Source organism: Choloepus didactylus, chromosome Y (genome assembly GCF_015220235.1).
Source record: "Choloepus didactylus isolate mChoDid1 chromosome Y, mChoDid1.pri, whole genome shotgun sequence".
Classification (NCBI taxonomy): domain Eukaryota; kingdom Metazoa; phylum Chordata; class Mammalia; order Pilosa; family Megalonychidae; genus Choloepus; species Choloepus didactylus.
This window is the reverse complement of record NC_051335.1, coordinates 20,753,373-20,766,172: the sequence shown is the minus strand read 5'-3', so window position 1 is coordinate 20,766,172 and position 12,800 is coordinate 20,753,373. Positions and strand designations below refer to the sequence as shown.

At 37.9% G+C, this 12,800-nt stretch overlaps 1 pseudogene; it reads right to left on the bottom strand.

Annotated features, from left to right (window-relative positions):
- Positions 1-4,276: 4,276 nt before the first annotated feature.
- Positions 4,277-12,800, bottom strand: part of LOC119524038 — a 31,851-nt pseudogene continuing 23,327 nt past the window's right edge.

Here is a 12,800-nt window from a genome sequence, read left to right as displayed (position 1 = left end):
CACTTCATGAAAATAATTTTGATTTTTGGTTTCCTTCTTATTCCCTTCTATGTAAAATTTTAAATAATATTAACATTATTTGTTTATTAAGATTTCATAGAATTCCCCTGTAAAAGAAATTCAGTATCTTTATTCCTCTCTTTTACTTTTAATAAATTGCTCTTTCACAACTTTCTTTACTTACTATGTGACAATTACTGTCTTTGTTACCTCTCTCATGGAGTCAGTTTTGGTATATTTTACTTTCTTAAAATGTCCATCTCATCTAGGTTTTCAAATTTATTTTTTTTAATAAATCATCTGGTTGTCTGATTTATCCTCACCCTTGTCTCCACATACCCCCTTGAAACCTCAAATCTGTTTATTTCTACTGCTTATTTAACTTTTTCTACTTCTCTAATTTCTGCTTTCAATTTAGTATTTCCTTCCGTTTGCTTTCCTTCAGTATATTTTATTGTTCTTAATTTTGAATTATTTGTTTACATTTTTAAATTATTAATGTAGGTATATAAAACTTCAGATTTCCTCTGACCACTACTTTATGTATACACTGTAAATTCTGATTTATTGTGTTTTTGTTATCATTATTTTATAAAATTCTGCAATTTGTTTGCATTTTCTTTTTTTTTTTTTTGAACCAAGTGTTGTTTAGGAAATACATGTTTAATTTCTAGGAGTTAGGTAAGCTTTTGTTTCTGATTCTATTACTGGATTTTCTGGTTTAACTACATTATGTTGCCATATATTTTAAAACTTAATTTGTAGTTAGATTTTGTGGAAGGTCTAATTTATGTTCAGTTTTTGTGGTGGTGTCATGGGTGCTTGAAAAGATACATATTTTGATATTCAGGGTATAGACTCTGGTGTATATTGACTAGATATAGCATCCTATAGTAGTTTACTCAAGAATGGCTTGTAGGAACAGTATTCCTTCTGTTCTTACATGGTCAGAACTTTATTTGAAGTCTTATACTTGAAAAACACATTATTTGTATATAAATATCCTTGGACCTCTCATTTTTGTCTCTGGAATTTTGTAAATGTTTTTTCTGATGTGAAATATTGCTGTAGACAAGTCTGAGGCCATCCCAATTTCTTCCCCATTTATGTGATTTTTCCCCCTGATTTTTCAGGGAATTCTTTCTTAAATTTGAAGTCCACTGAGTTTTCAATGACCTTTCTGGCCCAAATTCTCTGGTATATCCTGTGTCCTTTTAATAGGAAGACTCAAGTCTTCAATACTTTTAAAATTTGATTTTAGTAAATTTTTAAAAATGATATCTTTAAATGGTTGCTTTCTTCTATTAAGTTCATTTTCTTTTTCATGATTTCAGTTGTTATCCATGTTGGATCTTCTTTTTCTCACTTGTGCATCTCTCATTTTCTCCCAGTTCCTTTTTAGGTCTTTATTTCCATTTTTTGTTTTCTGCAGATGTACCCATCATTGTAGTTATGAAAATTTTATCTTTATTTCTGTGATGGTTTCATTTTTTCCGTTCTGCTTTTCTCCCCGTGAGTTTTTCCGGCTTGGTTTTCATTTCTTCTGACTGTCTCACCTTCCCCATGATGAGGTTTTGAATTTCTGCATTGTTCATGTGATTACTTCAATTATTTTTTATTCTTTTTTTTTAAATTAATTTGATCTATTCTGTAGTAACATTTCTCAGGCTAGAATTCTTCATATGTTAATAAATTGCACTGCTCCTTTTCTATATTTTCCTTATAGTTCTATACTGATACTCTGCTACTTCCCATTTGGTTATTTTTTGTTGAATGAGTTGGATTTTAATGGGCCAGCAAGTCATTAGAGGTCCCAGAAGGGGAAAAGGGACAGGATCATCTTCTAACTTACATGTTTCTTTTTACTATTCAGAAGATCTCTTCTCAGCTACCACAATGTCAAACTGCTTCCTGCACAAATGGCTTATCTGTGAGCTTCTTTTAGTAGCACTACACTCATATGCGTATTGGAATTTGGAGTTTTTCTACTGCCACAAAGCTCACTTCCATTCCCTTCCTAGCCTTTTTAGGAAAGGATAAAATTTCTCTTGAGCATATGCTCCTCACCTGCAGGAATTTGTGTGTGTATGTGAGTGATTGCTCTGTAAGTTTTGCCACCCTTGGACTCCATTCTGTAATTCTTTCCAGCATACCTCCTGTACATACTCCGCTGCTTTTGGAATCTGTTTCCTAGTTTTGTCAAAAACGAGGTATGCATATTTTTTCTCCATTCACCTCATTGTTTCACTCCTTTATTTGTTGATGGAGGGTGCCAATTCCTTGATATTTTTCTTTATTTTGTTTGGAGATTTTTTTTTAATCACAGTTTTTAGTGATTTGGATGGCTGCTTTTGTTGTTTCCTTTAACTAAATAAGATAACATCTCCTACCCTTAAAAAAACAAAAGAATCGTCTTAAATCTTAAAAGATGTTTTCATTAATTCACTTGAGTAGAATTGACATTTACAAACAGGATATGAAATTATTTGTGATCTATTATCTAGTATTTTGGGGACAAGTAGTTAATATAAGTAATATTCTTCACTGCTACAAAATTGGTTACATAATTCTCTTTTCATGTAATTAATTGGGGTAGTTGTGATAATATAGTGTTTCAGCCTGGCTGAGAATATTCTGTTTGATCACATAATCTGATTGACCAAAAGCTGCTTTCTCTGGATTTGGGCACAGGAATGCAGGCTGGATAAATTTCATATTCTTTCTACAACGTATTCTCTCTCTGTTGAACATGTCTTTAATAGTTTATATGTTTAATATTTTTTCACAGCCATTGTTATAAGACTTTTGGTAGTAGTTACTGTCTTTTAAAATCTGGAATTTTAAAAATACCTTATGAAATTGATATAAATTGTTCAACCCAGGATTAATTCGGTTGCTTATTTGAACATATAGATGATTATTTTTAGAAGAAATATAAATAAATAGCAAATAACAGTAAGTTAAATTCTTACTCTTCCCAATTATTTTATAGAAGTTCCAAAATATTTAGTTTTACTTTGTAATATAAGGTGGAATCAATTTATTTAAACTGTAGCATGGTGGAATGTGCTTAGCTTTTGTTTTGGATTTTCAATTTATTTAAATGTTTTGTTCTATTATAATAAATGTGCAGATGTTTCATAGTTACTGCACATTTTACAAGCATGATTATGTAATTTAAATTAATACCATCAGTTTTCATTTGCAGCAGTGCTTCATAAGTAAACACATTTGAATTTGACTCGTTTCTTTCCTACAGGGGAAATCTAATTTGCAAACAAACAACAATTGTTTAGAAGGGAACACTCTTAAAGTAGTAGGGGTAGGTTTCACAAGATTAAATTCATGAGATATGAGTGATTTCTTCATCATTATTAAAAAATATTGACAAACTCTTAAATCATGTTGGCTACACTTATTTTAATAATGAACCAAAGTGGAAAATGGAATTGTAGATTTTACATTGATAAAGTTCCATTTCACTCAGCTGATGAGCCTGTCTAGATGGTCAGGACTCTCCACGCACTAAATTCTGCCTCGGAGTTTTCTTAGTCCATGAATAAAGGAACATATAAGAGACACCTCCATTATCTGCCATGATCCCATGAGTGAGAGGGAAGCCCGAGAGCGAGGATATATTATGAATATGCTTCTCAAGGTAGGAGGCACAGGCGAAATCGGATGTCCCTTGGAGTTCCAAATCATCCCCAAAGGTAGAGTGGAGAAGCTGAACCAAATGGTTTCTTTTTACCTCTGGAGTGAGAGCCAAAGACATTTGCCCTCGATCTACCCCTTTGTTGTAAGAAAACATTGAAGGAAATTCTTTAGGATAAAAATAGACCCTGAAGGAGTCTTTGGTGTACAGAAGACCCAAAAAGGCATTTTAAAAACAGGCTTTGATCATATACTAAACTAAACTAGTCATGGCTGACAACTTTAGTGAATCCAACACTCTTTTTAAAACTGAATAACGGAGACTTTTTGTTAAAAATGCCAGGTTTAAGCTGTCCTGACCCCATTCTCCTCTATGAAACTAATAGAAAACAATCACAAAAAGAATTTAAAACAGAGAAGAAAACTCCATCATTAGTGAAACAAAGTAACAAGGTATTAAAGTTTGTCTAACAGATAATTCCCAGAGTACCAACCACAATGAGGAATTGCCCAAAACACGGAAATTTGACCCAAACTGAGGGAGCCCTAGAGAGAAGAAAAATGCATCTCAAGGAAAGAAGTGCTCCATAAATGGGAATCCTGGGTGTAAAAGGTCCTGTGACTAGTCCTTCAAAGAATAGGATCCAGGCACAGGCGCCTCCTGTCCTGGCCAGAGCATCAGGGGAGGCAGGAGGCAGGGGTGAAGTCGCTCTGACACGCCTCGTTTGCAGAAGGCCGGGCTGGCTGGCAGAGCAGCTGGGTGGAGGAGGGCCAGTGGGTGGTGGTCAGCCATGCCGTGGCTAATCCCAGCTGAGCAGAAAGAAATAATTTTAAAATCGCAAAATCACCACAAACACACATAAACCCTATGACATACAGGGTTTCCCCGCAAACCATATGCACACCTTCTGTTTGCACCAAAAATGACAAGGAGAATGAAGGATCCTAGAGTCCCTAGGCAATAAAAAACAAGTTACTTAAGGGGGAAGGAAGGAGCAGTAAAGGCTGACTCCTGAATTTTCCAGAGCTAAGCTCACCTCTGAAGAAGTGGCCTCATATCTCCAATGCCACTGGAAGACAAGAGTGAAAACCAAGAATCTGATGCTTGGCCAAGTTGTCGTTCAGCTCTGAAGGCAAAAGAAGGACATTTTTGAACATGTAAGTGAATATGGCGTCTGAGAACTCTCCTTGAGAAAAAAAAAAGATGGTTTTCAGATTTCGTCAATCAGGAATTAATAGAGAAGCTGAGATGAGTGTCATATCCAAGTCTATGTGAGAGAAACGTCTAAACAACTGTGGGAATTAGGGTTGCAGGATGCAAATGTTTTATGTCTTGCTAATGTATAACTACTAATATCGTTTTTATAATATAATGAATGGAAATTCATAGCAGGAGAGGATGGGGGATAAATTTGGGGTGTGGATTTCCACACATTTTATAGTTGGAGTCAAAAGATACTGCCTAAAATGAAGTAGAGGGACTTAAAAAATACTATAACAAATCAGAATCGGGAAGAAGCAGAGGGAGTTGGAAGGAAGGACATATTCATTGATTTCTCAGTCTCTGAAACTTGCTAGTTAATAGAAAAAGGTAACCACTGGGAGATCTAAAAACACTGACTGTAAGATTGCCAAAGTATCAGGAGCAAAACCCAGAGAAAACAGATCATATTGCAAGATACTTTTGATGCTAGGGGTCAGAGGTACTGCACAAGAGGGCAGGAGAATCATTTTTCATTGCATTCCTTTGTTCTGTAGGATTTGAGTTTTCATTTTATTTTTTAAACCATGTGCCTGCTGTATTTTCCTAATTTATGGAATATTTTGTTCAACCCTCTAATTCCAGATTGGCTTTAAAAGTTGTATTGTTCTTTAAGTGCAAAACTTCTGCCCTATTTTATGCACCAGATGTCAGAAGATGATCCAGATTCATATGTTAGATTTGGTTATAGCAGCCCAGCAGCTGCCTTGGTCATTGTTCCTCACTTTTATTGAAAAGGAAAGTTGTTTTGGAGCTACAATAATGGGCAGAGATAAACTGTCTCATATTTAATTAAATTTTCAAAGTGGTTTTGACAAAAACTTCCCTGATAAGAACTATATGTTGAAACAGATTAGACATTTCAGATTAACTTTGCAGTAAGTTAAAAACAGGTCAAGAGACAGGAAATGAAAACTGGAGGTGAGCAGGGAGATTCTCAGAGCAGGAGGAGGATCATGGAACAGTCTATTTAGGATGAGGGATCTTAAATCTTTTCATTAAACCCTTGGAAGAGGTGCATTGTGACAGAGCAAGATACTCCCAAAGTAGAGGACGGCAAGAAATGAGAAAGGATGTTGGATAAACTGTTTGACTATAATGTGTGATTATGCTGCAGTTCTTTCCAGAGTGTTATATATGGAGACTCCCTAGAGATTTGTAGATGGTGCTGTTATTTCTAAAGCCCATCATTTCTGGTGATTTATCTCATGGCCCCATTGGCATGCCCCCCCCCCTTAAAAGTAGAGGCACCTGTGACATTTCATTATGCTTTAATTTCTCTGCAGCCTTTAGCTAAGCAGTTCCCAGGCTTGGGAATTTCAGTCTTGAACATTTTTCTTTTAATTGGCAGACTGCCATAGTGAGAATACCCACTGTTTCCAAAAAGAAGCACATTTTAAAGTAAACTTTTTCTTAAAGTGTAACATACAGACAGAAAAATGTACAAATAGTAAGTGGATGACTCACGGAATTTTCACAAAGGAAGCACACATGTGCTACTTAGCATCCAGACCAAGAAATGGAACGTTACCAGCCCACCAGAAGCTCCTCATGTCCCCTTGGAGCCAGCCCAGGGGTAACTTCTATCCTGAAGTCCAACACCACAGATTAGTGTTATCTGTGTTTTTCAACTTCGCATTATTGGATCCTGTAACGTGTATTCTTTTGTGTCTACCTTCTTTCACTCCACATTAGGTTTGTGAGTTTGTTCATGTAGTTGTGTGTAGTTGTAGTTTATTCATTCCCAATACCATATAGAATTCCACTGAATGAATGTACCACAAATTACTTATCCATTCAATTGTGCGTGGACATTTGAGTAGTTTCCAGTTATGAGCTATTATGAAGAGTAGTGATATGTACCATTTGGTGAATATACCTGTATTTATATTGGGCATATATTTATGAGTGTAATTGTTGGGTCACAAGGTATTTTCCATATGTTCAGCTTTAGTACCTCCAGTTTTCCAATGTGTTTTTGAAAATATCTACTCCTGCCAGCAGTTTATGAGAATTTGAGTTGCTTTTCAACTGCTCCCTAACACTTGCAATTGTCTTTCTTTTGCACCGTAGCCCTTCTGATGGGTGCACAGTGGTACCCAGTGTGGTTCTTGTTTGTTTCCAAAAGAAGGAGCATTTTAAGACCAAAATTAGAAAGTATAAATGCAGAAAAACATATAAACCTTTCTTAAAGAGAGCAGTCGGTAACTTTTATTGACCAGCAAAATTTTAAAGATACATATAGAAAATACGAATGCTGAAAAATGACAACATAAAAAATTCCTATTTTTGGACATACCTATGTTAATTTGGGGATTTTTGTTAGTTCTTTCACCATGAACCCAGCTAGTGGAACCTGGGCATTTGGTTCGTTCTGGTATTTCCATTGTTACTACATTCATAATTGAAAAATGGGATGGGTATCTATATACCCATTCACTAAATCTAGAATATTCTGGCCAGACTGAGGGAAGCCAGAGAATAACATCTCATGTGCCTGAGGTTCATTGCAGGGTCAGGAAGAATATGTGGGGTTGGCTGGCTAGCCCCCTCTGCACATGCTCATAGAGAAGCCTCCGGGCCAGCTGGCCCCATGCAGCACAGATAGAACTGCATCTCCGAGGGATGCTCTGACTCATAAAGTATCTGCACTGACCAGCACGTGTCTGCAGACCCACTTTTACAGACAACCCCTCTAGCTGATTCCAGAGACCATATTTCATCACATGAGCAGAGCACTTTTCTCTGTCTGCATGGGATGGCCCATTTTAAGATCATCATTCAATAACCACTTTGGTATCCCATGGTTATCCATCCACTAGCCATTCTTCCCAGTAGGATGACTTCTGCTAGGTACAAATCTGAGACCCAGTCATTCAGGACTCACCAGCTGAAACTCAGAATATTTGGGTGGCTCGTCAAAAACTTGTGCAGAGACAGATGTACCGTGAAGTTAATGGCCCTTAAGCTTCAGGAATTCTCACTTGCACAGGCCCCTTTCGAGGTCCTGTATCTCATTTTGTATTTTTAATTTTGTATTCTTGCTCTTAAAGAGCACCCCCCCCACCGCCCCGCCGCGAATTATATGAACATCAGGTCCCACAAAACCTGGACAAGCCCCTGGCTTCAAATGTCCATTGTCCTGTTTGGCTGAATTTTTCTTTTTTGCCCTTGGACAGGAATTTGGAAATTACATAGACTGAGTTCTCAGCGATAGGGTACTACAATTAGTGAAGTGTGTTTTGGGTAATGAGAACAGTGGCCACTATTTATTGAGTGCTCATTCTGTCCCAGAAAGGCCTCAATGGGATTTCATTGAATATTCATGACAATCCTAGGACAAAGACTATTATCATCCCTACTTTTCATAGAGGAATGAAAGTAACTTGCTAAAGTCATGTTTCTAGAAAGTGTCAGAGCCAGGGCACTTTGTTCCTAGTAATAATTACGTATTAGGAGCTTCAAATATAATTTTTCTACCTCAAACCCACTTAAAACATAATTGAGCACAAATTCACCAGTAACCCCAACCTGCAGCTTTCATTTGCCTTTTGTGTGTGTTCTCTGTGGGGAGGGAATTGTGGTTAACCCAAGTCCATCTCATCCATGCCATGTTCTCTGATGAGCCCTCCAGAAAAGGCATTATGTTCTCCATGTTGGCATCAGCCGTTTTCAGATGGAGGATAAAAATTTAAGAACAGCTGAGCAGGAATCCCTGCCTCCCGTGGCTTCAAGAGGCCAGGCCTTGCTACCCTCTGAGGGATGCGAGACTGGCTTACAGCTTGATATTCTGGCTCCAACTCAGCAGACCTCAGTTGCAACCCACGTTAAGTGTGGAAGAACTGGCTACAGGAAAGCCTGAACCAAACTGAGGTCATTTCCACGGTTTCAGTTGTCTTCTCCGCTTTGTTCAGTTCTGCGTGAAAATTTCACAGCACCAGATCCTACAGAATTAATCTCAGGCTCTGGGCTTTGGCCAAAATATTTGTTCTTTCGCTACTTAATGGAAAATTCTCTGGCTGTTTAGACCCCAAGTCTAACACTGCTGCTGATAGTGTGAACCTCAAGAAAATTTAATGCACTGTGATTTTTTTTTTTCAAACAGCTGTACATATCACCAACATAAATCTTTCTGCCGAAGATCCCATTAAGTGATGCAGAAGAATTCTGTCCAGAAATATAAAATCTGTCAACTGATATCAAGCAACAGAATTTGATATCATTGGCTTTTTCCCTCTGCTGAAAGAATAGAGATTAAAATATAGTGAAATTAAAGATGGTTAGGGAGAAGGTTACCAGGTTTCAGTTTAACGTGTGCGATTTCCATGTATGCTAGGCTTCTAAGTTTTTCCTTGTTATAGTACACCTGAATTTATCATACATGAATGAGAAAGCCGTTTGGAAAACTTAGAGTATTTCTCCTCTAAGGGTGCAGTTATGGAATGGGTTTTCTTCCTGGTAATTCAGGATCTACTTACCATGTCACAAGTTATTTTTTGCCCTGAGATTTGCATTTGCAATGTTCTAATACTAGCGAGGCACTGCTTTAAATCTACCTGCAAGCACTTCCACATATCTGTATTGAACAGTTCTCAAAGTGGCCACAAGGTTTTAATAAAAGTGTGGTTAATGGTGATTTTTATTATATTAGGAGCAGGGAGAAAATTGAGTATGGATGGTTTTCCTCTGGAATGAGAGACATATTTTCTAGATGAGAGGGGGTAGACAAACTAGTGTGACTTCCTCTCCAGTTTTCTTTTGGAATAGATCTTTAGTTACTTCTACTAGGAAGGAATCCACAACGTTCATAATAGTTCTTTGAATCCAGTGTATTAGAGAACAAAATCAAAGGCACTATTAAAAAGCAAAAGAGCAGCATGGGCAGGAATGGGAGAGGATTCTTGGCTTGAGAGTCATTTACATTTGAGTATGAGCTACGTATGTGTTGTGTGAGGTTGAGAAAGTCACTTATCCCTTTTGTATATCTTGAGCAAAATGATAAGATTATCTGCCCTTTATGAAAGCAGTTAGACCTTAATAAACAGTAATTTCTATACACATGTAACATGGCATTAATTATTGTTATTTATGACTGTTAATTATCTTTTAAATTTCAGAGAAAAAAATAATTCAGATTTCTCAACCTGAAAAACAGATTGGCATTTCAGCCTAATATTCAGCCCCAGCTACATTGCTTTGAGAAATTTCAAAGAGATAACACCAACATTTTAACTCTGGTGAGTTTGCCTTGAAGAGCCCACTGGCCATGGCAGTTCAGTAGCAGCTCTGTCTTTAAAGCTTGATTTAGTTATGTGTTTGTGCCTGGGGTCTCCTGGGCACCCCAGGGCACATATTCCTGAAAAGTATAGACTTTATAGAAACACCAAAGTGTCTGGGAAATTTTATGCCATATTAGGGGGCCAATACATCCCCACCCCACCCGCAGATACCCAGATCCACCAACTCCAACATTTTACCAGTTTTGTCACTCCATCCATCTCCCTATCTAGCCATCCGTCCATCCTCTTTCTGAGCACCTGAGAGCAGGCTGCACACATCACACTCCCTGAACATAATATTTCCATGAACACTTCCCAGGAACAAGAACACCCACCCGTGCAATGAGCCCTAGCACAGTCATCAAGTTCAACAACTCCAACACCAAAAACAAGTCCGCAATCCACACATCCACCCATTCCTGTGTCCCAACAGTGTCCTGTGAGCACTCCTCTCCTCCACTCTTAGATCCCATTCATTGTCACTCATTGCACTTAATTGCCATTATCTCTTTAGTTCCTCCCTCTCTCTCCCTTTCCCCCTCTCCCTTCCCCCCTCCCTTTTCCCCCTCTCCCTTCCCCCCCTCACTCCACCTCCCCTTCCCCCTTCCCCTCCCTCTCTCTCTCATGGAAATACTTATACAAGATAAATCTGCCCATCTCAACCCGTCCAAAGCATACCATTCATTGGGGTTAATCACATTCACAATGTTGCAGTACCTCCTCCACCATCTATTACTAGAACTTCCCTTCACCCCTTACACTTATTTTGCATTAACTCCCCATTGCTCCTGCCCCCCACCCCTGGTAACCTGTAGTCTACTTTCTGTCTCTATGAGCTTGCATATTCTCTGATATTCTCTTAGTGGTTATCATGGGGCTTAAATTTAACATCCTAAGTCTATAACAATCTTGTTTGCTTTGATACTAGTTAACTTCAGTAGTATATACATGCTATGTTCCTATACCCTCCCCCCACCTTCATGTAGTTCTTGTCACAAATTACATGTTTGTACATTATGAGTCCAAAACCATGGATTTATCATTGCATTTTATGCATTTGCCTTTTAGATCCTGTAGGGAGTATAAAGTGGAGTTACAAATCAAAGCTACCATAGTACTGGTATTTGTATTTACCCATTTCTTTATCTTTACTTGATATCTTCATTTCCTCATGTGGCTTCAGTCGATTGCCTAGTGTCCTTTCCTTTCAATCTGTAGAACTTCTGTTAGCATTGTTTTGTAGGGCTGGTCTAACGGTGACAAACTTCCTCACTTTTTGTTTATTTGTGAATGTCTTACTCTCTCCCTTATTTTTGAAAGTCAGTTTTGATGGATAGAGAATTCTCTACTGGCAGTTTTTTGCTTTTGGCTCTTTAAATATGTGATGCCACTTCCTTCCTGCAGCCATGCTTTCTGTTGAGAAATTGGCACCCAATCTTATTGAGGCTCCCTTCTGTGTGACACATTGCTTCTCAATTGTGGCTTTTGGAACTGTGTTTATCTTTCACATTTGACAGTTTGACTATGATATGATGTGAAGTGTTCTATTTGAGTTTGTCCTGTTTGGAGTTTCTTGAATATCTCGGGTTTGTATATTCATGTCTTTTGTTAAATTTGGGAAGTTTTCAGCCATTATTTCTCTGAACACTTTCTCTGCTCCTTTCTCTCTTTCTTCTTCTTCTGGGTCTCCCAAAATGTGTCTCTTGGTTCACTTGATGGTGTCCCGCTGGTTCCTCAGCCTCTGTTCACTTTTCTTTATTCTTTCTTCTTTCTGCTCCTCAGACTTGTTTATTTCAATGGCCTTTATTCAGGTTTTCTGATTCTTTCTTCTTTCAGTTCCAATCTGCTGTTGGGCCCCTCTAAGAAATTTTTTGTGTCTGTTATTTTGATCTTAAGCTCTGGTTCCTTTTCATAATTCCCATCTCTCTGTTGATACTCTCTGTGTTTATCTGTCATTGTCCTGATTTCCAGTACTTCTTTGTCCATGTTTTTCTTTAGCTCTGTGAGCATGGTTAGGACCATTTTTCAAGTTTTTTTCTGGAATGTCCCAGGTCTGATCCTCCTCATTGATAGTTTCTAATGCATTAATCTTTCCTTTGCCTGGGCCATCACTTCCTGTTTCTTTGTATGTTTTGTAATCTTCTGCTGAAAACTGGACATGTCAATATTTGAATGTTATCACTGGAATTTAGACCTTGAAGGGTCTGTTCCTTAAGTTTGTATCCAGCCAGTGTTATGACAGAGCTTTCCTTGAATGCCAGGAGCTAACAAAAGAAAAGAAAAAAGAAGGAAAAACATAAAACACCTTTTCCAGTCTTTGCAAATAGACTGTGCTACTGTTCTCCTTCAGGGCTTATCCATATGAGTTTAATAGTTCCAGGCTTAGTTTAGCCCAGTTCCAGGCTTAGTTTAGCCCTAGGAATTCCCCCATTTACAAGGTTCCCAGTGTCCTTTCTTCCCTAGGAAACAATTTCCTCACAGTCCTGGCACTGTCCTGCAGTCAACAATCCATTATTCCATGCAGATACTTGACTGCTCTCCCACAGCGTTCTGTAGGAGGGCTTGATGAGCTGCCTTCTACACACACACATGGCAAACTCTGGGAT